This window comes from Podarcis gaigeae, assembly GCF_964106915.1.
Source record: "Podarcis gaigeae genome assembly, chromosome: Z".
NCBI lineage: Eukaryota > Metazoa > Chordata > Lepidosauria > Squamata > Lacertidae > Podarcis > Podarcis gaigeae.
In genome coordinates this window covers 50,638,150-50,663,131 of record NC_139691.1, presented here as the reverse complement: position 1 = coordinate 50,663,131, position 24,982 = coordinate 50,638,150, and the positions used below count along the sequence as shown (strand labels likewise).

At 43.7% G+C, this 24,982-nt stretch overlaps 2 protein-coding genes across 3 annotated transcripts in view; both read right to left on the bottom strand.

Annotated features, from left to right (window-relative positions):
• Positions 1 to 4,029, bottom strand: part of FHL1 (four and a half LIM domains 1) — a 65,028-nt gene extending 60,999 nt beyond the window's left edge. Inside the window, exon 1 of one of the 2 annotated variants that reach the window (XM_083723069.1) lies at positions 3,927 to 4,029. The gene's annotated coding sequence lies outside the window, so the exon portion shown is untranslated. Of the gene's footprint in view, positions 1 to 3,290; positions 3,775 to 3,926 lie in introns of those variants that run through there. The other variant, XM_083723070.1, reaches the window with a different exon arrangement.
• LOC310836995 (P2R1A-PPP2R2A-interacting phosphatase regulator 1-like) overlaps positions 1 to 24,982 on the bottom strand; it is an 82,128-nt gene that overhangs the window by 11,577 nt on the left and 45,569 nt on the right. The gene's annotated exons all lie outside the window — the stretch shown is intronic.

Genomic DNA, 24,982 nt, shown 5'->3' with positions numbered 1-24,982 from the left:
CTGGGAAACACTGGCCTGCGAGAGCTCCAATGGGAGAACAGCCTTGACCAAAGGTGTCAGTGGGGTTTGAAGACACTCAAACTCTGGATGCAAGGGAGAAACACACTAAGAGGAAGGCACACTTGTGGGATCAACTCCCGCCCGGAAACCAATGTCCCCACTGTGGAAGGACATGTGGATACAGAATTGGCCTCCACGGTCACTTACGCACTCATTGCTAAAACCGTGTTAATGGAAAACAATCTGACTCGGCTACAAGAGATCGCCAAAGAAAGAAGGAAGCCATGTCTAAGCCATTGTAAGGGTCCCTTCCAACTTTGCAATTCTGTGATCTCCACCACTTCCTTCTCTACAGAGAAAACATTTGGTTTTTGTGCTGTGCTCTCCATGTTACAAAACCACCATGCCCCACTGCGTCCCTCCAAGTGGGAAGGGAAATAAACAGGCCCTGCAACATCTGGCTGAGCATCTGACTGCTGTGTCCTAGGCTCAGTGGTTTAGACCACAGCGCCACCCGCGTCCCTTCTCATGAGGGTAGTAGGACTCAATGGGTATGGTCAACCTGTGGACGACTATGAATGACTGCAATTAGTCCTACAAGAAAAAGCAAGGGAAAGTATGCAGATGACCAAAATTAGCTTTAGCATGTGTAATGAGACCAGACTCCAATATCTCTATTCAGACCAGACAGATAAGCCAGGAGGAGAACACTTCCATCTCCTGGGACATTAAACGCAGGATCTCCAAGGAAATAGACTTGAGAGAGAAGTGGCTGAATTGTAACTTATCACTCAGCTGAAAACTATGGAGAGACCTGGTCTGAATAGAGATATTGGATTCCTGTCTCATTGCATATGCTAAAGCTATTTTTGCTCATCTGCATACCATCCCTTGCTTTTTCCTGTAGGACTAATTGCAGTCATTCACAGTCGCCAACAGGTTGACCATACCCATACTACTACCCTTCGGAGAAAAACCCCGCCCCACCCTCCCTCTATATATCAGGGTCTGGGGACTTCCGCTTCAATATATCTGAAGAAGTCATCCCCTCAATGTGGACAAGCAGAGGAAGGTTTCCATTTTGGGAACTGTAAAATCACCCATCTCCTACTACCCTTCTGAGAAATACCCCACCCCACCCTCCCACTACATATCAGGTCTGGGGACTTCTGTTTCCCTGTATCTAAAGAAGGGCACCTGCACACGAAAGCTTCGACCAAGAACAAACTGAGTTGGTCTCTAAGGTGCTACTGGACAATTTTTTTATTTTTATTTATTTATTTTCGGCTATTTTGGGTCATCTGCATACCATCCCTTGCTTTTTCCTGCAGGACTAATTGCAGTCATTCACAGTCGCCAACAAATTGACCATACCCATTGAGTTCTACTACCCTTCGGAGAAAAACCCTGCCCCACCCTCCCTCTATATGACACTCAGCTCTATCTGCTGATGGATGGCCACACTGACTCGGCCCCGAACACACTGACCAGATGCTTGGAAGCTGTGGCTGGATGGTTTCGTGGGAGCCGATTGAAACTAAATCCTTCAAAGACAGAGGTCCTATGGCTAGTTCGGGATGGCATGGGGATGAGGGACCAACTCCCTTCTCTTGCGGGGGCCCAATTAGTGCCATTGCCTTCCGTTAAGAGTTTGGGTGTAATCCTTGACGCCTCCCTTTCCATGGAGGCGCAAGTTACAGCAACAGCCAAGGTGACATTTTTCCACCTTCGCCGCATCAAGCAGTTAGTCCCTTACCTTTCCCGCCCCGACCTGGCCACAGTGATCCATGCGACGGTCACCTCCAGGCTTGACTACTGTAATTCGCTCTACGCGGGGCTGCCCTTGAAGCTGTCCCAGAAACTCCAGCGGGTGCAGAATGCTGCAGCGAGGCTCCTCACGGGGTCTCTGCCATGGGAGCATATTCACCCAGTGCTTTTCAAGCTGCACTGGCTCCCGGTGGAGTACAGGGTCAGATTTAAGGTGCTGCTTTTGACCTTTAAAGCCCTTCACGGCCTAGGACCCTCGAACCTACGGGACCGCCTCTCCTGGTATGCCCCACGGAGAGCCTCAAGGTCCATAAATAACAACACCCTAGTGGTCCCGGGCCCTAAGGAAGTTAGATTGGCTTCGACCAGAGCCAGGGCCTTTTCAACTCTGGCTCCGGCCTGGTGGAACGCTCTGCCTCATGAGACCAGGGCCCTGCAGGATCTGATTTCTCCATGCAGGGCCTGTAAGACAGAGTTGTTCCGCCTGGCCTTTGGCTTGGAGCCAATTTGATTCCCTCCCCCTTTCCTTTTCCTTTTTCCTTTCTCCTCCTGTGATGAGGCTGCATTTTAATATTTTAATGTTTCAATATTTTAATGTTGTATTTTAATGTTGTATTTTATTTTTGTTTTTAAGTTGTAATCATTCATCTTGTTTTTATTATTGCTTGTAAGCCGCTCTGAGCCCGGCCTTGGCTGGGGAGGGCGGGGTATAAATAAAAAATTATTATTATTATTATTAATTATTAATCAGGGTCTGGGGACTTCTGTTTCCATGTATCTGGAGAAGGGCACCTGCACATGAAAGCTTCTACTGAGAACAAACTTAGATGGCCTCTAAGGTGCTACTGGTCAATTTTTTAATTTTTTTATTTATTTTGACTGTCAGACCAACAAGGCTACCCACCTATATTTCGTTATGTGCAAATGGCTTTAGATACCTATTAGCTTCATCAGTGACCATATAGCACACATTCAACACACACAAAAAGTGACAAAATGTTGTTGACAAATGACAGCTGGACAGATCAAGGGCCCCATGACTTTCAGTAGCTGAGGGCCTCATCAAACCTAAATCCGGCCCTGGCTCTGCCCGATTGTGAGATTGCCAATGAGTACAGAGAAAACGGGGCAATTCTGAGATCCTGAGAGAGGCAGCCCCTTCCATTGCACAGCTGAGGGAAAGAGCCAAGCATTTCAGATCACAGAAAGCGAAAGAAAAGTTGACATTAACTTTTTGGCAACTGACAATGCACAGGAACGCTGCCAGCAACAACATTGCACCCTTTGCCACCTTCTAGTTCTGCTAGGAATTTTTTTGGATAAAAAGAAGCACAAACTTTCCCTCCAGAATAAGTTGGGGAAGGGTATTACCCAAGCTAGCAAGAAACGTACTAACAGTTAGAGACAGTCGCCTGCAGCAGCCAGAGGCTTGGACAGCCGTCTTCTAACCCTCAGGCTGGAAGATGTCCTTGGAGAGGTGTTAGAGGAGAGAGACAGACAGACTCACACTGAGACAGACTCACCTCTGACCTGCTGCCTGGATGATGCCCAGGAGGAGAGACTGGGGAGCAGCTGCTTTGCTCAGGAGGAAGGAAGGGGAACTAAGATCTGGAAGCAGCTGAGCCAGAGGGTTGGTGCTGGCTGGGTGGAGCATTGGAGCGTGAGGTGGGAGGGCGAGGAGGAGGGGGGGGATGCAGGCGAGCCTGGACGGTCCTGAGGCGCAGACCCGGATCCTGCTGCCCCAAAGCTGGTCCCATGGGATGGAGCCAAAGGGAAGCGACATGCATATAAAACATTTGGAGGTTTCATCTGAAGAAGGCAATGGAAGAGTATCCAGGGTTCTGAATCTGAGCCAGGGTGCCCTGCCCGATGGTGAGATTGCCAACAACGGGCTCAGAAAGTGGGTGATTTTGAGAATCTGAGAGAAGGAGCCTCTTCAATTGCACAGCCAATGGAAAGAGCCAAGCATTTCAGATCACAGAAAGCAAAAGAAAAGTGGCACATTAATTCGCAACCCACAGGAACCCTGCCGGAAACAACACTGCCCTCTTTGCCACCTTCTAGTACTGCTAGGATTTTTTTTGGATAAAAAGAAGCATAAACTTTCCCTCCGGAATACATTGGGGAAGGGGAATTCCCCAAGTTAACAAGAAACTTACTAATAGAGATGGTCGCCTGCAGCAGCCAGAGGCTTGGACAGCTGTCTTCTAACCCTCAGGCTGGAAGATGTCCTTGGAGAGGTGTTAGAGGAGAGAGACAGACAGACAGACTCACACTGAAGGATCCTCTGACCGGCTGCCTGGATGATGCCCAGGAGGAGAGACTGGGGAGTGGCTGCTTTGCTCAGGAGGCAGGGAAGGGGAACTAAGATCTGGAAGCAGCTGAGCCAGAGGGTTGGTGCTGGCTGGGTGGAGCCAGTGCCTGCTTTACATATAAGCTCAACAAGCTCTAGTTTAGGGCCCCCTCTCTTGGCCCCCCCCAAAAAAAATTAACGTGAAAAAACCTGGATGTACATTTCCAAAAGAGAAGATAAAAAACAAACAAAACCGACATACAGCAACTGTGGTTTGTGTTGTGTAGGCTCCTATGATGTAAGCCTGCTCCTCAAACTATCACTGCTTTGCTCATTTCTATATATAGGGTGCCGACATTCTGCATGGACTGGTTGTCTGGCAACATGTGCTAATGGCTTGAGATACCTATGAGTTCCATCAATTACCAAATAGCATTTATTCAACACAAAAAAGTGGCAATTTGTTGTGCACAAAGGACAGCTGGACATATAAAGGGCCCAATTACCTTCAGGTAGCTTAGGGCCTCATCAAACCTAAATCCAGCCCTCAATCAATCAATCATCTGTCCATCTGTCTATCATCTATCTATCTATCTATCATCTATCTATCTATCTATCTATCTATCTATCTATCTATCTATCTATCTATCATCTATCTATCTATCATCTATATCTATCATCTATCTATCATCTATCTATCATCTATCTATCTATCTATCTATCTATCATCTATCTATCTATCTATCTATATCTATCTATCTATCTCTAGCTAGCTAGCTATCTAGCTATCTATCTGTGCCAGTGCCAGATTTATGTATAAGCTCAACAAGCTACAGCTTAGGACCCCACTCTTTTGGGGGACCCAAAAAAATTTAAAGCAGGAAAAAAACTGGATGTACATTTCCAAAGGAGAAGATAAAAAACAAATAAAATAAAGCTGACATACAGCGACATTGTTTTTTGTTGTGTAGGCTCCTATAATGTAAGTCATGGGCGCCGCCTGCTAGCCTGCTCCCCAAACTATCACTGCTTTGCTCCTTTCTATATATAGGGTGCCTACATTCTGAATGGATTGGTGCATGGCAACATGTGCAAATGGCTTGAGATACGTATTATTTGTTGTGGACAAATCACAGCTGGACATATAAAGGGCCCCATTAACTTCAGTAACTTAGGGCCTCATCAACCCTAAATCCAGCCCTCTATCTATCACCTAATAATAATCTATCTATCTATCTATCTATCTATCTATCTATCTCTATCTATCTATCTATCTATCTATCTATCTATCTATCTATCATCTATCTATGCCAGTGCTGGATTTATGTATAAGCTCAACAAGCTGTAGCTCAACAAGCTGTAGACCAAAAAACCTAAAGGGGGGGAACTGGATGTACATTTCCAAAATAGAAGATAAAAAACAGCTGAGCAAGAGGGTTGGTGCTGGCTAGGTGGAGCACAGGCACAGGGGGTGGGAGGGCAAGGAGGGGGGGTGCACACTTAATAATAATAATATTACAGTATTACATTCCAAAAAAAGAGAACATCTTCTAACATTTCTTCCTTGACATTCTGTAAATATATCTCCATATATAATTGTACATTCCCCACCCCGTAACTTCCCTCCCCCTAAATAGTGCTCGGCATAATTTAGTTAATTTAATATTCTTTTAATATTGTGTTAAAGCAAAATACCGTATTTTTCTGTCTATAAGATGCCCCATGTATAAGGGGGAACTTGGGTTTAATAAAATGGGGGGGGGGGAGAGATGTATCCATGTATAAGACACTCCCAAATTTTGGACATTGTTTTTAGGGGGGGAAACCTACTGTTTTAAATGGAAAAATATGGTACTTTACATTGTTGTTTAGTCGCCTTAGTCATGTCCGACTCTCCGTGACCCCATGAACCAGAGCATGCCTTAGAAACTCTCACTTTTCTTCTCAAAGCTTCTCCTTTTTTATGTCCATTGAGTTTTCTTGGCAAAATACTGGAGTGATTTGCTAGTTCCTTCTCCAGGTGGATCACATTTAGTCTAAACTCTTGGCTATGACCTGTCCATCTTGGGTGGCCCTGACGGCATGGCTCACAGCTTCTTGGGGTTATTCAAGCCCCTTCGCCACAAGGCAGTGATCCATGAAGGGGCCACTTTACTTTTTGTTGTTGCTGTTTAGTCGTTTAGTCGTGTCCGCCTCTTTGTGACCTCCTGGACCAGAGCACGCCAGGCACTTCTGTCTTCCACTGCCTCCCGCAGTTTAGTCAGACTCATGTTCATAGCTTCGAGAACACTGTCCAACCATCTCGTCCTCCATCGTCCCCTTCTCCTTGTGCCCTCCATCTTTCCCAACATCAGGGTCTTTTCCAGGGAGTCTTCTCTTCTCATGAGGTGGCCAAAGTCTTGGAGCATCAGCTTCACGATCTGTCCTTCCAGTGAGCACTCAGGGCTGATTTCCTTAAGAATGGATAGGTTTGATCTTCTTGCAGTCCATGGGACTCTCAAGAGTCTCCTCCAGCACCATAATGCAAAAGCATCAATTCTTCGGCAATCAGCCTTCTTTATGGTCCAGCTCTCATTTCCACACATCACTACTGGGAAAACCATAGCTTTTACTATACGGACCTTTGTCAGCAAGGTGATGTCTCTGCTTTTTGAGATGCTGCCTAGTTTTATCACCACTTTTCTCCTGAGAGAAGCAGGCATATTTTGATTTTGTGACTGCTGTCACCATCTGCAGTGATCATGGAGCCCAAGAAAGTAAAATCTCTCACTGCCTCCATTTCTTCCCCTTCTATTTGATAGGTGATGGGACCAATGGCCATGATTTTAGTTTTTTTGATGTTGCGCTTCAGACCATATTTTGCGCTCTCTTTCACCCTCATTAAAAGGTTCTTTTATTCCTCCTCACTTTCTGCCATCAAAGTTGTGTCATCTGCATATCTGAGGTTGTTGATATTTCTTCCAACAATCTTAATTCTGGTTTGGGATTCATCCAGTCCAGCCTTTTGCAGGATCTATCGGGCATATAAGTTGAATGGGAGAAGGAAGGAATATACAGCCTTGTCGTACTCCTTTCCCAATTTTGAACCAAGCAGTTGTTCCATATCCAGTTCTAACTGTAGTTTATTGTCCAACATAGAAACCCATAAAATCAGTTAGGATTCCAGGTGGAGAAATCGAAGTTGGAAACAGAATTGTTAGAACCTAAGACTAAAGTACTCTCAAGAATGTATAACTTGCTGTTGAAATGGAACACACAAGATGAAATGGTTAAGTCGGCCATGATAAAGTGGGCACAGGATATTGGGCATAATATTATGTTTGAGGATTGGGAAAGGTTGTGGACCACGGGGATGAACTTCACGGCATGTAATGCTCTGAAGGAAAATGTAATGAAAATGATATATAGGTGGTACATGACCCCAGTTAAACTTGCCAAAATATGCCATGTGCCAGACAATAAATGTTGGAAATGTAAGGAAAATGAAGGAACATTCTTTCACCTCTGGTGGACTTGTCCCAGGGTGAAGGTCTTCTGGGAAATGATATATAATGAGCTGAAAAAGGTATTTAAGTATACCTTCCTTAAGAAACCAGAGGCCTTCCTCCTGGGCATTGTCGGCCAGATGGTGCCAAAGAAGGATCGAACACTCTTTTTGTACGCAACAGCAGCAGCAAGGATACTTATCGCCAAGAAGTGGAAAACTCAAGATCTACCCACTCTGGAAGAATGGCAGATGCAGCTGATGGACTATATGCAACTGGCTGAGATGACTGGCAGAATTCGAGACCTGGGAGAAGAGAGGGCTGAAGAAGATTGGAGGAAATTTAAGATTTATTTACAAAAATATTGTGATTTGGTGGAAGTTAAGTAGGATGTTTGATCATAAATAATTGGCCACCACAAAATCGGATCGGAATGGGATGTAAAGTGAGATTAAGAGAAATTAATTTGCAGAGGATTATATTTAAATAAGTGGTTATAAAATTTGCAAATTAGATGATAAATTGCATGAAAAAAAAAATCTATGATGATGAAAATGGTAGCGGGAGATGTGAGGAAGTCCAAAGAAGTTATGAAACTCTGTTAAAAGCAAGGTTGTTTATTGTTTTTGTACTTTATTCTGTAAAAACCCCTAATAAAAATTATATTAAAAAAAAAAAAAGAAACCCATAAAATCTTCTCCAACTTTCATCCTGACTTTGCGAACATCAGCCTATCAGTCAGTTTCTTTGGGAACAATGTTTTGCCATAGACTCCTCTACATATTCCCATTATTTCCTGAGTTTTTGATTCGGTTGTCATCCAATTGCTGCTGTCGTTTGGGCCAATTCAATCAATTCACAAAATTTTACTTGCCAGTCCACTACTGATGGGACTATATCTCCTTTCCAGTTTTTGGCCACTAAAATCATAGTGGCAGAATATTTTTTTCTTATCTTTGCGGATTTCTTTTTTAACTATACCCAGAAGGAATGCTTCTGGACTTTTCTCAAACATTATTTTGAACCTCTTTTTTAGTTCTTCATAGATATTACTCTAGAACTTTTGGATTTTATCACATCCCCCCATACACAATACCTTGTCCCTTCCGTTGTCTTACATCTCCAACATGCATTTGATTTTAATTTACAGTGGTACCTCGGGTTAAAGACGCTTCAGGTTACAGACTCCGCTAACCCAGAAATAGTTAAGAACTTAACTCGGTTAAGAATTTTGCTTCAGGATGAGAACAGAAATCGCACAGTGGTGGCAGCGGGAGGCCCCATTAGCTAAAGTAGTGCTTCAGGTTAAGAACAGTTTCACGTTAAGAGTGGACCTCCAGAACTAATTAAGTTCTTAACCCGAGGTACCACTGTATATGTTTTAGCTCACCTGGCCGGAGTCACGAACCACCTGTACCACATCTTCATTAGATTTTCCTTGATTGTGTAACAGGCAGTAAAATTGACATCTTGTCTCCACAGCCTTTCCCACTGATCCATCCTGATTGCATACTCAAAATCCTGGCTCCACTTAATCATAACCTCCTTTACCTCTTTGTCTTTCAATTCCCATTGTGGGGAGGGGGGGCACACTTGCCTGGATGATCCGGAGGCCTCTTGCACCAAAGGTGGTTCAGTGAGATGGAGCGAAAGGGAAGAAACATGCATATAAAACCTTTGGAGGTTTCATCTGAAGAAGGCAATGGAAGAGTATCCAGGGTTTAATGTGAACCAGGGCTCAGCCAAAATTATCATTTCTTCTCTGACAACCATCCTGGGAAAAATCTGTTCAAAGGAAGGCAGATGAATAAATGAGTGAACCGTGTTTTGGTGAATGGCTCAGAGCTGGAACTTGTGAAGTCCTGAAAACTGGGATCAGCCCTCTTTTCCTTTCTTTTCTTTAAATAATTTTTATTGCATTTTACATTGTTATCTTTTCCACAAATATATCTTAACAAATAATAACAGGTTAACCCCCCCTCAAACTTCCCCTTTTGTTTTTTTACATGAAAAAATGGTCCTGCTTACAATACTATACTTCAGTACTATATTCTTAAATAAAATGTTGTTCTATCCTGACATTCTATCATTTCAATGTTTCTGTTGTTAATTGTCAGTGTCTACTCAAACCCTGTGAGCGAGTCCATTTCTTTACATTGATTCTGTATATACAACATAAATGGTTTCCAATCTTGTCTCAAAGTCTTTCAGTTCATTTCGCCATTTCAGCAAATTCCACCAGTTTTTTTATCACTTTTCCATCTTTGGGTGAATAATACCCTCACAGCAGTTGTAGCTGACGTGTTATGTGCAGAATGCAACCTTCCGCCACCCCCCGCAATATCTTGTTCAGTTCATTGAAATGCCTTCGCTGCATTTTGGCTAGTTGCAATATCCAGTTCAAAATGCTGGCAATACTTTTCAATGGCTAGTTTGTTTTTTTAAAAAAAACTTTCTAAACCACCCTTCCTAACATAAAAAGATATACAGCTGGCTGTGACACAAGGGGGGTCTTCTCTGTGAGATTGCCAATGGGCACAGAAAGAATGGCACTATTCTGAGGATCCGAGAGAGGTGGCCAATTCCATCACAGAGCCAAGGAACACATCACACACTGAGAGCCAGTGTGGTGTAGTGGTTAAGAGCAGTGGACTCATAATGTGGTGAACCGGGTTTGCGTCTCCGCTCCTCCGCATGCAGCTGCTGGGTGACCTTGGGCCAGTCACACTTCTCTGAAGTCTCTTAGCCTCACTCACCTCAAAGGGAAAGGAGATTGTTAGCTGCTTGGAACACCCCATGATCTGCCAGTAGGTTGCAATCTACTTGTTGGACATGCCTGGTATATTTGATGTGTGTGTGTGTGTGTGTGTGTGTGTGTGTGTGTGTGTGTAATATTAAAATAACAACAACAATAAAAAAACAACTTTCTTGGGCTCCATGATCACTGCAGAGGGTGACAGCAGACATGAAATTAAAAGACGCCTGCTTCTTGGGAGAAAAGTGACGGCAAAGCTAGACAGCATCTTAAAAAGCAGAGAGTTCCTCCTCAGGAACTGTCCTAGAAACAATACTCTTCACCCTAAAGCTGTCCTGTTAATGCATGGTCTGCTCCAGGTCCCTAGCAACGCAAGTAAAAACAAGGAAAGGTCATGAAGGTTTAGCGAAATCCAGCAGAAGAAGGTGTGGTGGCCCTTCATATAAAGTCAGCCAACACCCTGTGAAAACTAATCTGGATCCCATATACGGCTCACGATTCCAGCCCTGGGTGGCTTTCTAGTTTTTTTCCATTGCTGTAATTCAAAATTATCTCCCCGCCGTGTATGTACACAGTTTAGATAGCTGCACAAAGGAGAAATGACTGAAGCGTTGAGGAATTTTTAGTGTCGAGAGGGAGAGTGTGGGGTGGGGGAAGGACAGAGAGACAAAAGCTCCTTCAGAAGGCAAGGAGCAAGGAAAGCAATGCTACTATACGGTGCAACGTTGGTTTTCAAATGCTGCAAACCCGGAGGGAAGTGTTCCGGTTGGTGGACTTTTCCCAGAAGCCGAACGTTCTCCGTTTTGAGCATGCTCAGGCCTGTCTCGACCTGGGGGTGCAAGGGGGTGTAGGGAACCAGGGCGCCGGATTCTGGGGGGGTGCCCAATGTATACCTATTGTATACAGTGGTACCTCTACTTACGTGCCCCTCTTGTCACATATCCTTTGAGATACGTGCGCAGCAAGCCTGGAAGGATTGCGGAAACCTTGGGATCCGGCCAGATCTCCCGAACGGATTCCACCTGCAACTGTACCAGCCCCTCTCTATTGGCAGCAGTGAAAAGCACGGGACTGAAAGTCCCTGCCCCCACCCTCTGCCACTCTGTTACTCCATGGCGGGTGTTATGTACTGAGCTGAATAGGATCCTAACCGCAGCAGTCTGATTGGTCCTAGAACAATAGGATCCAAAAGGCAGCAGTCTTGATTGGTCCTAGAACAATAGGATTCAGAATGCAGCAGTCTGATTGGTCCTAGAACAATGCAGCAGTATGATTGGTTGGCAGGAACCAACCAATCATGCTCCAGATAGAAGTGAATCCACAACCTGATTGGCTTACAGTAGAATTCCAGAATTAGCCAATCATGTGCAGCCCATTGTGTAAATAATGTATATAAAGCAGATACTTTGAGGGGAATTCATTCATTCCTCCTCACCACTATGAGCTGAATAAAGAGCATGAAATCACTTTGCGACTCTGAGTATATTTCAGCGGCAAATATTCCTGATGAGTAAGGAAACTAAAAGCTTTGAGTTTGCCCCCCCCCAAAAAAATTGGGGGTGGCTAAACTAAATGACAAAACTAGGCAGCATTTTAAAAATCCGAGACATCACCTTGCCAACCAAGGTCCTTATAGTTCAAGCTATGGTTTTCCCAGTAGTGATGTATGGAAGTGAGAGCTGGACCATAAGGAAGGCTGATTGCTCAAGAATGGATGCTTTTGAATTCTGGTGCTGGAGGAGACTCTTGAGAGTCCCATGGACTGCAAGAAGATCAAACCTCTCCATTCTGAAGGAAATCAACCCTGAGTGCTCACTGGAAGGACAGATCCTAAAGCTGAGGCTCCAATACTTTGGCCACCTTGTGAGAAGAGAAGGGTCCCTGGAAATGACCCTGATGTTGGGGAAAATGGAGGGTGCAAGGAGAAGGGGACGACAGTGTTCTCGAAGCTACAAACATGAGTTTGACCAAACTGCGGGAGCCAGTGGAAGACCGGAGTGCCTGGCGTGCTCAAGACAGCCCTGGTTCTGCTTCTGATTTGAGTGCCACACTTCCGCTTTGAGTGTTACGCTGAGGTCTGTTTTGTGGTCTCCAAAAGAGGTTGAAAGATCTCAAAGCAAATCTTTAAAAAATGCAGTACGAACATCGGCAACTGGGAAGCACTGGCCTGCGAGCGCTCCAATGGGAGAACAGCCTTGACCAAAGGTGTCGTGGGCTTTGAAGACACTCAAACTCGGGACGCAAGGAAGAAACAGGCGAAGAGGAAGGAAGCCTCGCTGGGATCAACTCCCGTCCAGAAACCAATGTCCCCACTGTGGAAGGATGTGTGACTCCAGAATTGGCCTTCACAGTCACTTACAGACTCACTGTTAAAATCCATATTTATGGAAGAAAATCTTACTCGGCTACGAGGGATCGCTGGAGGAGGAGGAGGACAATGACGACAACAACAACAACAACAACTTGTCCTATTGCAGGCAGGAAAGCAAAGTGACTCTGATTTTTTATTCTGGAAAAGTACAGCTTTGCTACCAGAAAGAGAACTGGCTTTTTCATGCTTGCTGGAAGAAGAAAAAAAGCAATTTTCCTGCTTACAAATGTGCAAAGCAGGATTTAAAACAAAATGGTGAAGTAAATTCTAGACTGCAATATGCCCTTTTGTTATGTTGTAAGCCTAAAGTGGCTTATCTCCTGCCAATGAAAACCCAGGAGCTTGAGGAGTTAAAAGTCCAACGCTGATTGCAAAGCAATAGCTTACAGCCAGATTGTTCTGCAAAAGTGCAACCCCGCCCAGTGGTTCTGGTAGTGGTGTTGATAAAGTTTCAAACAAAGGATTCCAGTTTCCACTGGTTGTATGAAGCATATCCTACTGCATTGTGGGCAATATGAGGAAGGGATCAACGGATCAAACCCTTCCTGGCAAATTTGCTGGGAAAATCCGAAGTCCCCCATATTAAATATCTTTCGGAAGACAGGTCAAATGATATTACACTGGTCATGGCAAAGTTTCTCTCGGAGCTTATAAGAAACAAATATCATTATGCCCTAGATCAGGCATGGCCAAACTTGGCCCCCTCCAGATGTTTTAAGACTGCAGTTCCCATCATCCCTGACCACTGGTCCTGTTAGCTAGGGATGATGGGAGTTGTAGTCCCAAAACAGCTGGAGGGCCAAGTTTGCCTATGCCTGGTGCACACCATCACTTCATTTTATGTTTGATACACATGTGTAATAAGGAGTGGCCATTTGTGCCGATTCAGGTTTGATTCTCACCCATTTCTGTCAACTAAGCTTGGATTCCCACCATGTGCTGTTACATCAGGCATCTTCAACCTGCAGCCCTCCAGATGTTTTGGCTTACAATTCCCATGATCCCTAACTCACAGGACCAGTGGTCAGGGATGATGGGAATTGGTCCAAAATATCTGGAGGGCCGAAGGTTGGGTATGCCTGTGTTACATTGTGTTAGTGTGCATGCCGTTTGCACCATGTAGCGGTTCTAGCTTTGAGCTGTATCTTTGTGATCCACAATTAGCTGTACAGTGGTACCTCTGGTTGCAAACGGGATCTGTTCTGGAGGTCTGGCTGCATCCCGAGGAATTTGCAACTGGAGGACTGCTTCTGCACATGTGTGCGTGGCAACAACCAGAAAAATACTTCCGGTATTTTGGGATGCGTTTGCATCCCAAAAATTACGTATCCAGAGTAAGCAGAGGTACGACTGTATTCCTGCCCCAATTGGGGGGGCTGCAACTTGCAAAATCCTCAGTTTCATAAAGCAACAGGTTACCATAACTTTCCTGTTAGAAGTACACTGAAGGATTTCTAGGGATACACATTATGACATTTATTTTGGCCCTTTGGGCCACCACCACCACCACCCCTTTCAAGCTTAAAGGTGTGAGATTAACTCATCACGACCCTCTGTTTGGGGCAGTTGGTGGTATTGCAAAAGCAACTGCTTTGGGGCTATGCTGGAAAGTGTATCAGGAACCAGGCGGGGGACTAAGGCAAGGAGACAAGGCACCAAGGAAAATTGAGGCAAGGAGCGCTAGTAAAACCATGGAGGCTCACTTTAGAAAAGGCCACATTGCTTCACATCGGCTGGGAGAGAATCCTGAGCCTGCAATGTGTCTGCGGCCGCTGCCCAATGGGAAATAAAACTAATTTCATTTGGTATACAGTGGTACTTCTGGTTAAGTACTTAATTCGTTCTGGAGGTCCATTCTTAACCTGAAACTGTTCTTAACCTGAAGCACCACTTTAGCTAATGGGGCCTCCCGCTGCCGCCGCGCTGCCAGAGCACTATTTCTGTTCTCATCCTGAAGCAAAGTTCTTAACCCAAGGTACTATTTCTGGGTTAGCAGAGTCTGTAACCTGAAGCGTCTGTAACCTGAGGTACAACTGTATATCAATTCTTGGCAAACGTAATAAAACGGAGACAAATGGAGACTTGGCTTGCTTTTCCAAACAGGAACGAAGTATAAGCACGGGGCCTCGGAAGAGGTTTCCAGTGTATTAGTCACTGCAGAAGAAGCTGCGGGGAGAAAGAGCTTTATTTGGAAATGTTGGAAATGGAGGGACACAAAATGGGAGGGTTTTGGCCGCTTCGCTGCAAAGCATGTTTGGAAGAAGGCGACAACTTTCACCCTAAACGCTTGCTTAGGAGGCTCCTCCTCAACACCAGACATGGAATCGTCTACTTCCTTCAGAGTGCTGTAAGAACTGAAGGTCTCCAAGATATAAATTCAATGTTCAATAATGTACAAGACAAACATGTACATAAAGATGTAAACCACGTGTCTGAAACAGCACAAGAAGACCATCCTGAAACCATTTGGACTCTACCCAATTGACCTCACATGTTCCTCTGCAGGGAGGGAAGCAATGGGGTCACTGGCAGGTCACTGGCTCCCCCCAAAGAAGCTAAACACCTTTGACTCGCCTAAAAAAGCTCAACATTTTTGCCCTGCACTCCCCCAAAATGGGACTTTTCTCCTCCCTAAGAAAAGCTCAACAACTTTGACCTGAACCCCCACAAAGTGAGTAGATCACTGCCAGTTTTTAACTCTGTAGGCAGATTGCAGTCTCTTGGGAGTTGGCCACCCCTGCGAATAATTAATCAAATATTAAAACCTTCCCAAAACAGGGCTGTCTTCAGATGTCTTCTAAAGGCCAGAGAGTTGCTTATTTCTTTGAGATCTGATGGGAGGGTGTTCCACAGGGTGGGTGCCACCACCGAGAAGGCCCTCTGCCTGCTTCCCTGTAACTTCGCTTCTTGCCGGAGAGGGACCCTGGCGTCCGGGGTGGAGGCACTCCTTCGGGTCTACTGGGCTGAGGCCATTGAGGGCTTTCAAGGTCAGCACTGACTCTTTGAATTGTGCCTGGAAACGTCCCGGGAGCCAATGCAGGTCTTTCAGGACCGGGGTTATGTAGTCTCTGCAGTCCCAGTCCCCAGTCTGGCTGCCGCATTCTGGATTAGTTGTTGTTTCCAGGGCATCTTCAAAGGCAGCCCCACATAGAGCGCATAGCAATAGTCCAAGCGAGAGGTAACCAGAGCATGTGCCGCTCTGAGCAGGTAGGGTCTCATCCTGCGTCCCACAAGGAGCTGCCCTGGACACAGAATGGACCTGCACCTCCATGGGTCCAAAATGACCCCCAGGCTGCGCAGCTGGTCCTTCAGGGGCACAGTTGCCCCGTTCAGGACCAGAGAGTCCTCCACACCTGCCCACCCACAACAGACTTCTGTCTTGCAGAATTCAACCTTAACCTGTTAGCAGCCACCCATCCTCCAACTGCCTCCAGACACAGGACCTTCACTGCCTTTACCGGTTCCGATCTGAAAAAAGAGGGTACCATCGGCATACTGATGAACGCCCATCCCCAAACCCACTGGTGATCTCTCCCAGCGACTGTGAGAACAAGCCAAGACGGCAAGCAAAGCTTGAAGGTTTTGAACTTTTACGTTTGCTATCTTTTGCTTTCTGCATTCGCAGGGCCAAAAACCTTCACACATCACCTTCAAAGTGAAGGAACTCACACACTCCAGACCAAGTTGGGAGACTGTAACCAAATATGGCAGCTTCTGACGGCGACAGCTCCCTGTTTTGCAAAAGGGTTTGGCACCACCGAGGATGGGAAAGGAGAAACTGGGTTGGAATTTAGGGGGGGAAACCTCGGCAGAAATACCAAAATGGGGGACTTCCGGAGGCGGCGCGAACGACAATGGCGGTCTCCTTCCCTCTGTGAAGGGGAAGCTCCGCAGAAACGGGTCGTCTGCTATGGCGAAGCGGAGACCCTCGTTGAAAAACCGCAGGCAGCGGAAGCCTATGGCCATGGGACTCAGCAGGCACCACTAGCGCCCCCCGAAATCGTAAAGGGACCTCGTAAGGGGTTCCGGAGCGTGACGGGGTTGGCGCGGTGCTGAGAGTTGATCGCTCTTTCTGTGGGGTGAAGCCGCGAAGCTGTTGTCGGTGAGCGCTGACCTTTTTCCTGGGACTATTCGGCTAAGAAACGACTACCCGTGAGTCGGCAAAGTTTAACGAACCTGTGATTACTTGAAAAATAGACTTTGAATTTGGCACCGAAGCGGGAGGCGCAACCAGGAAGTCCGTCTCCCAGCTCTGTTTAAAGTTATAAAGCAATGACGTTTAAATCTAATGCTCTGGAAACTGTGATTTCAAAGATTTAAATTCCAACATCAAAACAGAAGATCCCCTCTCAGATAAATTGTGGGGGGAAAGGGACAAATTTGATCTTTGCCTCTCCATTTTGTGGATTTACAAAAACATTTGAACTCCAGGTAATCAGACTGCCAAGTTGTTAGAGTGGTCAGGCTGTTTTGAACTGTCATATTGTAACTCGCACTTTTTGGAGACACTGTAACTTTACTAGGACTAACTCTGCAAAAGTAAAAGGCTTTGGAAGGTTCTCCGGTGATTTGCTACTGTGTAAATTTTTAAGGGACACTTTAAAAATTGAGAAAGACTTTATAAATTGCGACGTTAAAGATTCCCTCTAGTGGAGTATTGAAACTGTGCAGCCACTGGGGATTTTTTCCATCTCAGGATTTTGGGATTTTCCATGGGAAGAGCTGACCGTGGGACTGACCTTGACAGAAGTGGGATGAGCAGGACAACAAGATCAACTAAAACCAAAACACAGCAGCCTAGCATAATTTCTCAACTACACAGATCATCTGTTCCCAGTCTTCCTGTGGCACAAGGGGAAGATTTAGATCAAACTAGGCTTGAGGGAATGGCCTCAGGAGGGGACTTTACTTCTGTATTAAATAAAATTTATGAAAAATTGGATGGCCTAAGTAAGCAAGTGACTGAACAATCAACTAAAATTGATCAAAATACAGCTAGCATTAATAATTTAACCCAGCAAGTGAGTTCAAATGCACAAACCATTGGGAAACTTTTGGAAGAAACTGTGTTGAATCGGAAAATAGCTGAGGAGGCGAAAGAGAAAGTAGAGGCTGTGCAACAGGAAATAAAGCCGATGCGCAAACAAGTTGGGGAACATCAGGATTTTCTGTCTATGATAGAATTGAGAAATAAGGAGAATAATCTGAGGATCAGGTCAGTCCCAGAACTTGAAAAAGAGAACTTAAGTGAGTATCTTACACAGGAATTTATAAAATTCTGGCCTTTGGAAGAGGATAAGGACTTTAAGATAGTAAGTGCGTTCAGACTTGGCAAGGGAGGGAGGAAAATCAGGTCGAGAGACTGCTTGATCTCCCTCAGATCGAAGGGAGAGAGAGATAAGATATTGAGTGCGCACTTCCAGAAAACTTTAGAGATCCAAGATTCAAGAGTGGAAATTTATAAGGACATCCCCAAACATTTGCTTGACCTTAGAGCTAACTACGGAGACTTAGTGGCATTATTGAGAAGTAATAAAGTTGTTTTTAGATGGGAATTCCCCCAGGGAGTAGCTTTCTCATATAAAGGGGGAAAAGTTAAAATAAGATCGGTCGAAGACAAGGAAAAATTCTTGAGTGACCACGGAGGAGACCTTCAAAAAGAGGTTGAGGAAGAATTGAGAGCTTTAAGATCTGGAGTACTAGGCTCAATACTACCACCTTTGGGATCTGGTCAGCTAGGGAAAGTGATACCACCGTCAAAGGAGGAAGAACATTTGGGAGCAGTAGGAGGGAAATAGAAGTACAGCATCATGTCTCTGCAACTATTAAGTTGGAATATTTGCGGTCTAAATTCCCCGGAGAAGAGGAAGGTTTTTCATTTATTAAAAAAGGAACAATTGGACTTAATCTGCCTACAGGAAACACATGTGATTAGGCTTCACAGGAAAGTTTTGATCAATAAAAGATTGGGCCAGGAGTTTATAGCATCGGACAAGGTTAAAAAGAGAGGAGTGGTCATTTATGCAAAAGAAAGCCTATCACCTAAATTCATTTTTAAAGATGAACAAGGAAGGATTTTGGCAATTGAAATTCAAATTCAAGGAGATTTTTTTTTTTATTTTAGGCATTTACGCACCAAATGAGGGGAAATCGGAGTTTTATAAGAAGTTGCATGAGACAATGCTGGACTACATGGACTATAATAACATCATTATGATGGGAGATATGAATGGAGTGGTATCCACGAATATGGATACGGCACAGAAACAGACTGTAACAAAAGAGGGCAGACTACCTAACCCTAACCCTAACCCTAACCCTAACCCTACCAAAAACAGACTACCAAAACCTTTCTTTGAACTGACTGACAATATGGTCTTAATTGACATATGGAGAACCAAAAACCCCCTGGAAAGAGAAGGAACATTATTCTCTGAAGCCAAACTGACATGGACTAGAATTGACCAGATATGGATAACTAGAGCACTGGCACCTAAGATAAAGAAGGTGGAAATCTGCCCAAGAACTTGCTCCAACCATAATATTGTAAAGATGGAAATGAAATTAACACTGACTGGTTCCTTCAGATGGAAGATGAATGACACCTTACTACGAGACCAAGAGATTATTAAGAAGGCCCAAAAGACATTGAGATATTATTTTGAAACTAATTTGAGAACCATGGTGGAAAAAAGAGTAATCTGGGACACAAGTAAAGCGGTCATGAGAGGGTTTCTAATTCAACAGAACGCTATAAAAAAGAGGACTCAAAATGAAAAAAAGGATAAAATTTTGAAAAAAATAAAAGAAGGGGAGAGGAAATTAAGGTTGAAACCCAACTCTAAGGAGATTCTGAGAGAAATTAAACTTTACCAAGTACAATATATGAAATTGATAAATCAAGAAGTAGAATGGAAAATAAAACAGATGAGGCAAAAGACATTTGAATCGGCTAATAAATGTGCTAGCTTGGCAGTTGAAAAAAAGACAAAAGTTAAACACCATCACAAACCTCGAGATAGAAGGGAAAAATATTCAGAATCCTGTGGAGATTAGAAGGTGCTTCCAGAGATACTTTAAACAACTTTATACACATGGGCCTCAGGAATAGACTGATATAGACCAATTTTTAAGATCTAAGGGATTACAAAAAATATCTCAATAAAAAAAGACAATGTTGAACTACGCAATCACAGAACAGGAGATTGAAGGTGCCATTCAGAATATGCAGTTGGGCAAATCTCCAGGGCCAGACGGACTAACCTCCAAGTATTATAAAACTTTGAAAGACAACTTAATTCAACCATTAAAGGAGGTTTGCAACGAAATCATGAAAGGGAAGAAGGCACCGGAGTCGTGGAAAGAAGCTTTTATTACGCTTATACCTAAACTAGAGTCTGAAAAGACACAACTCAAGAACTACCGTCCCATCTCCCTGTTAAATGTGGATTACAAAATTTTTGCTGACAGTTTAGCTAACAGATTAAAAAAAGTATTAGTAGAGGAGATTCATAAGGACCAGGCAGGCTTTCTCCCAGGTAGACACTTGTCTGATAATACAAGGAACATAATTGACATTTTGGAGATGTTACAAGTGAATATCAATACAAAAGCTGTTTTAATTTTTATTGATGCGGAGAAGGCCTTTGACAATATTTCCTGGAATTTTATGAAGAAAAACCTCAAGGGAATGGGGGCTTAACAAGGGTTTGAAAATGGTATATGTGCAATTTATTCAGAACAAAAAGCTAAACTGATAGTTAACAATGTGGTGACTGAAGAATTTAAGATAGAAAAAGGAACACGACAGGGTTGCCCTATCTCTCCATTGTTATTTATTTCAGTCCTGGAGGTGCTGTTGAATATGATTAGAAGGGACCGTCAGATTAAAGGAATTCAGGTTGGAGCCAAACAATATAAATTGAAGGCTTTTGCAGATGACCTAGTTTTGACATTACAGGAGCCAGAATCTAGTACGAAAAGGGTATTAGAACTGATTCAAGAATTTGGTCATGTGGCAGGTTTTAAATTGAACAAGTCAAAAACTAAGGTTTTAGAGAAAAACTTAACACAGATTGAAAAAGAAAGGTTTCGGAATGAGACTGGTTTGACCCTAGTTAAGAAAGTGAAATATCTGGGGATTAATATGACAGCTAAAAATCTGAATCTATTTAAGGACAACTATGAGAAATGTTGGTCAGAAGTTAAAAAAGATTTAGAAATATGGTCTAAATTGAAGCTTTCCTTGTTGGGTCGAATTGCAGTTATAAAAATGAATGTATTGCCAAAAATGTTATTTTTGTTCCAAACTTTACAGATTGTGGACAAGATGGATTGTTTCAAAAAGTGGCAGAAAGATTTGTCTGGCAGGGCAAAAAGCCCAGAATAAAATTTAAAATATTAACTGATGCGAAGGAAAGAGGGGGATTTGCCCCGCTGGACTTTAAACTTTATTATGAATCAGCAGCATTTTGCTGGTTGAAAGATTGGCTGCTTCTTGAGAACACTGACATTTTGGATTTGGAAGGTTTTAACAATGCTTTTGGATGGCATGCATATTTGTGGTACGACAAGGTTAAAGCGCACAAAACTTTTAAACACCATATTGTCAGGAAAGCATTATTTAATGTCTGGATAAGGTACAAAGATTTATTGGAAAATAAGACCCCAAGGTGGTTGTCACCCATGGAAGCAAAGGCTCTGAAAAGACTCAATATGGAGGCCAAATGGCCGAAATATTGGGAGATACTAGAACTAGAAGGAGACAAATTGAAATTGCAGAGTTTTGAGAAATTAAAGGATAAAGTGCGAGATTGGCTTCATTATTATCAAGTGAGGCCTATAATTTGGATAAAAAATTGGGTTTCCAGGTGGAAAAATCAAAATTGGAAACAGAACTGTTAGAACCTAAAACTAAGATTCTTTCAAGAATGTATAACTTGCTGTTAAAATGGAATACACAGGATGAAACAGTCAAATCAGCTATGATTAAATGGGCACAGGACATAGGTCATAACATTATGTTTGCAGACTGGGAAAAGTTGTGGACCACCGGTATGAAATTTACAGCATGTAATGCCCTAAGAGAGAATATTATGAAAATGATTTATAGGTGGTACATGACCCCAGTCAAGCTGGCAAAGATTTATCGTCTGCCTGATAATAAGTGTTGGAAATGTAAAGAGTCTGAGGGTACATTCTTTCACCTCTGGTGGACGTGCCCAAAGATTAAGGTTTTCTGGGAGATGATATATAATGAACTGAAAAAGGTATTTAAATATACCTTTCTTAAGAAACCAGAGGCCTTTCTCTTGGGCATAGTTGGCCAATTGGTGTTAAAGAAAGATAGAACGTTTTTTATGTATGCGACAAGAGCAGCAAGAATACTCATCGCAAAGTATTGGAAGACACAAGATTTGCCCACCTTGGAAGAATGGCAGATGCAAGTGATAGACTATATGGAGTTGGCAGAAATGGCTGGCAGAATCCGAGACCTGGGAGAAGAATTAATGGAAGAGGACTGGAAGAAGTTTAAAGACTATCTGCAGAAACACTGCAAAGTTTATGAATGTTAAAACAATGTTGGATATGGAAACAATATGGCATTAGTGATATAGTTTTAAAAAGTATGCAAAAATGTAACAGAAAAGGGTAGAAGACTAAAGTTATATTATGTCGAAAGTAAATAACATTTTAAAGGTGTTCAAGTATAAGGAGGAAAGATTGGAGACATAATAGAATGAACTTAATAATTAGAAACGAGATCTGAAAGAGGGTAAGGATTTGCTGTATTTGACTGGGTAAAGAGGAACACAAAAAAGGGAGGCGTGCGGAAGTCAAGAAAGGAAGCTAATTAAGTATGATTTTAAAAGTTGGAGTTTTTATGTTTTGTATTTTGTTGGGTAGAACTTTATTTTTCTGTACTCTATTGTTCTGATTTGTTTTTTTTATTGTATCTTTGATTATGTTTTATCTCTTTTCATTTTTGTGGTGGTTATGTGTTTCTCCTTTTGTAAAAACCTAATAAATATATATATTTTTTTAAAAGAAATACCAAAATGGGGGGGAGAGGGATAATTCTGTTTACAAAGGCCTCTGTCTAAATATTTGATACAGAATTAAAAATTCTGCTCTTTATACTCCGTGACTTTGGCTTCTGTTAGTGTGAGCTGTGGGTTCTTTCTAAGCCATAGGATAAGAGCAGCACTCTGACCCTTCAGTGATCTACTCCCCCCCCACACAAAAAAAGCTCAATAACTTTGCCTTTCCTAAAAAAAACCTCAAGAACTTTGGCTTTCCAAAGAAAAGCTCAGCAACTTTGGCTTTCCTAAAAAAGCTCAGCAACTTTGGCTTCCTAGCAAAAAAGTGGGCCATCAGATTAAGTTCCACTATCGGACTGGGGATTCAAGACCCTCCACTGTGTTTTATATATTCAAATTATGATTGTGTTTTGTGTATATCGCAATGCTCATTCAGTTTCATTCATTCATTCATTCAGTTCCAATCATTCAGTTCCATTCACTCATTTGCTCCCTAAAAAAAAGCTCAACCACCTTGGCTTCCCCAAAAAACTGTTTTTTCACAGTGAGTAGATCACAGTCTATTGGGAGTTGGATGTCCCTATCCTAAAATAACGGGACCAAGTTCATTTCCAAAGGATTGATATTTGCCGTTCTGCTCAAACTCTGCTGTACGGGCTCTCGTGCTTAATTTACTAGTGTTATTAGAAAATATACCACCAAAGAGGGGACGATTGTTATGAGCTGAATAAACTGCAATAAATTGCCAGTCCTCAATACCTTCCCTCACTTCCTTCGTTGTAGCCTTGTGCGTTACACTGACATTTGCTGCCATTTTATTGTATTGTAGTTTATTGTACCACTGGTCCCATGATGATGGAAGTTGTAGTCCCAAAAGAGCTGGAGGGCCAAGTTGGGCAATGCCTGATCCAGAGCAGTGGTGGCCAAACATGGCCCTCCAGCGGTTTGTGGACTACAGTTCCCATCATCCCTGACCACTGGTCCTGTGAGCTAGGGATGATGGGAGTTGTAGTCCCAAAAATAGTTGGAGGGCCAAGTTGGGCAATGCCTGCAAGGGTTTGACTTTACTCCCAAAGGCAGCGCACTCTTCCTTCGTCTTACAAGACAGGCGGATGACTTTTTTATTCACATTGCAATCTGCTTTCCCATATATATATATATATATATATATATATATATATATACCACGTTTTTCTGTCTTTAAGACGCCCCCATGTATAAGACACCCCTTATTTGGGGGGGACTCTGATTTAAGAAAATGGGGGGTGTATAAGACGCCTCCAATTTTGGACATTATTTTTTAGGGGGGAAACCTAGTCTTATATACGGAAAAATACGTACTCAAAGTGAATGAATTTATTATTACAGTCACAGACCAGTTCTGGCTCACTTACAATCTCAGGAAAATCATAAAAACACAAGAGGGATACATTGAATGGCAATTGGGTCTAACAGGGACAATACAGATATAAAGGTAAAGGTAAAGGTACCCCTGCCCGTACGGGCCAGTCTTGACAGACTCTGGGGTTGTGCGCCCATCTCACTTAAGAGGCCAGGGGCCAGCGCTGTCCGGAGACACTTCCGGGTCACGTGGCCAGTGTGACATCGCTGCTCTGGCCAGAGCCAGAGCCAGAGCCGCACACGGAAACGCCGTTTACCTTCCCGCTGGTAAGCGGTCCCTATTTATCTACTTGCACCCGGAGGTGCTTTCGAACTGCTAGGTTGGCAGGCGCTGGGACCGAGCAACGGGAGCGCACCCCGCCGCAGGGATTCGAACCGCCGACCTTTCGATCGGCAAGTCCTAGGCGCTGAGGCTTTAACCCACAGCGCCACCTGCGTCCAGTAGTTAAAAACATATAAGTTAAATATTAACTTGGAAGAAGCGGACAATTTGGATCCCTTCCAGTTGTGATCCAGGCCTCACCATGGGACTGAAACTGCCTTGGTCGCACCTGCCAAGGGAACAGGGGACAGGGGGCAGTTGGGTGTGGAGGGTACTGTTTTGGGGGGACAGGCGGCAGGTAGGTGTGGGGGACTCCCTGGTCCTGAATGGGGTAACTGTGCCCCTGAAGGACCAGGTGCACAGCCTGGGAGTCATTCTGGACTCGCAGCTATCCAAGGAGGCGCAGGTCCATTCTGTGTCCAGGGCAGCTCCATCTGGTACACAGAATGAGACCCTCCCTGCCCGCAGACTGTCTCACCAGAGTGGTGCATGCTCTAGTTATCTCCCGCTTGGACTACTGCAATGCGCTCTATGTGGGGCTGCCTTTG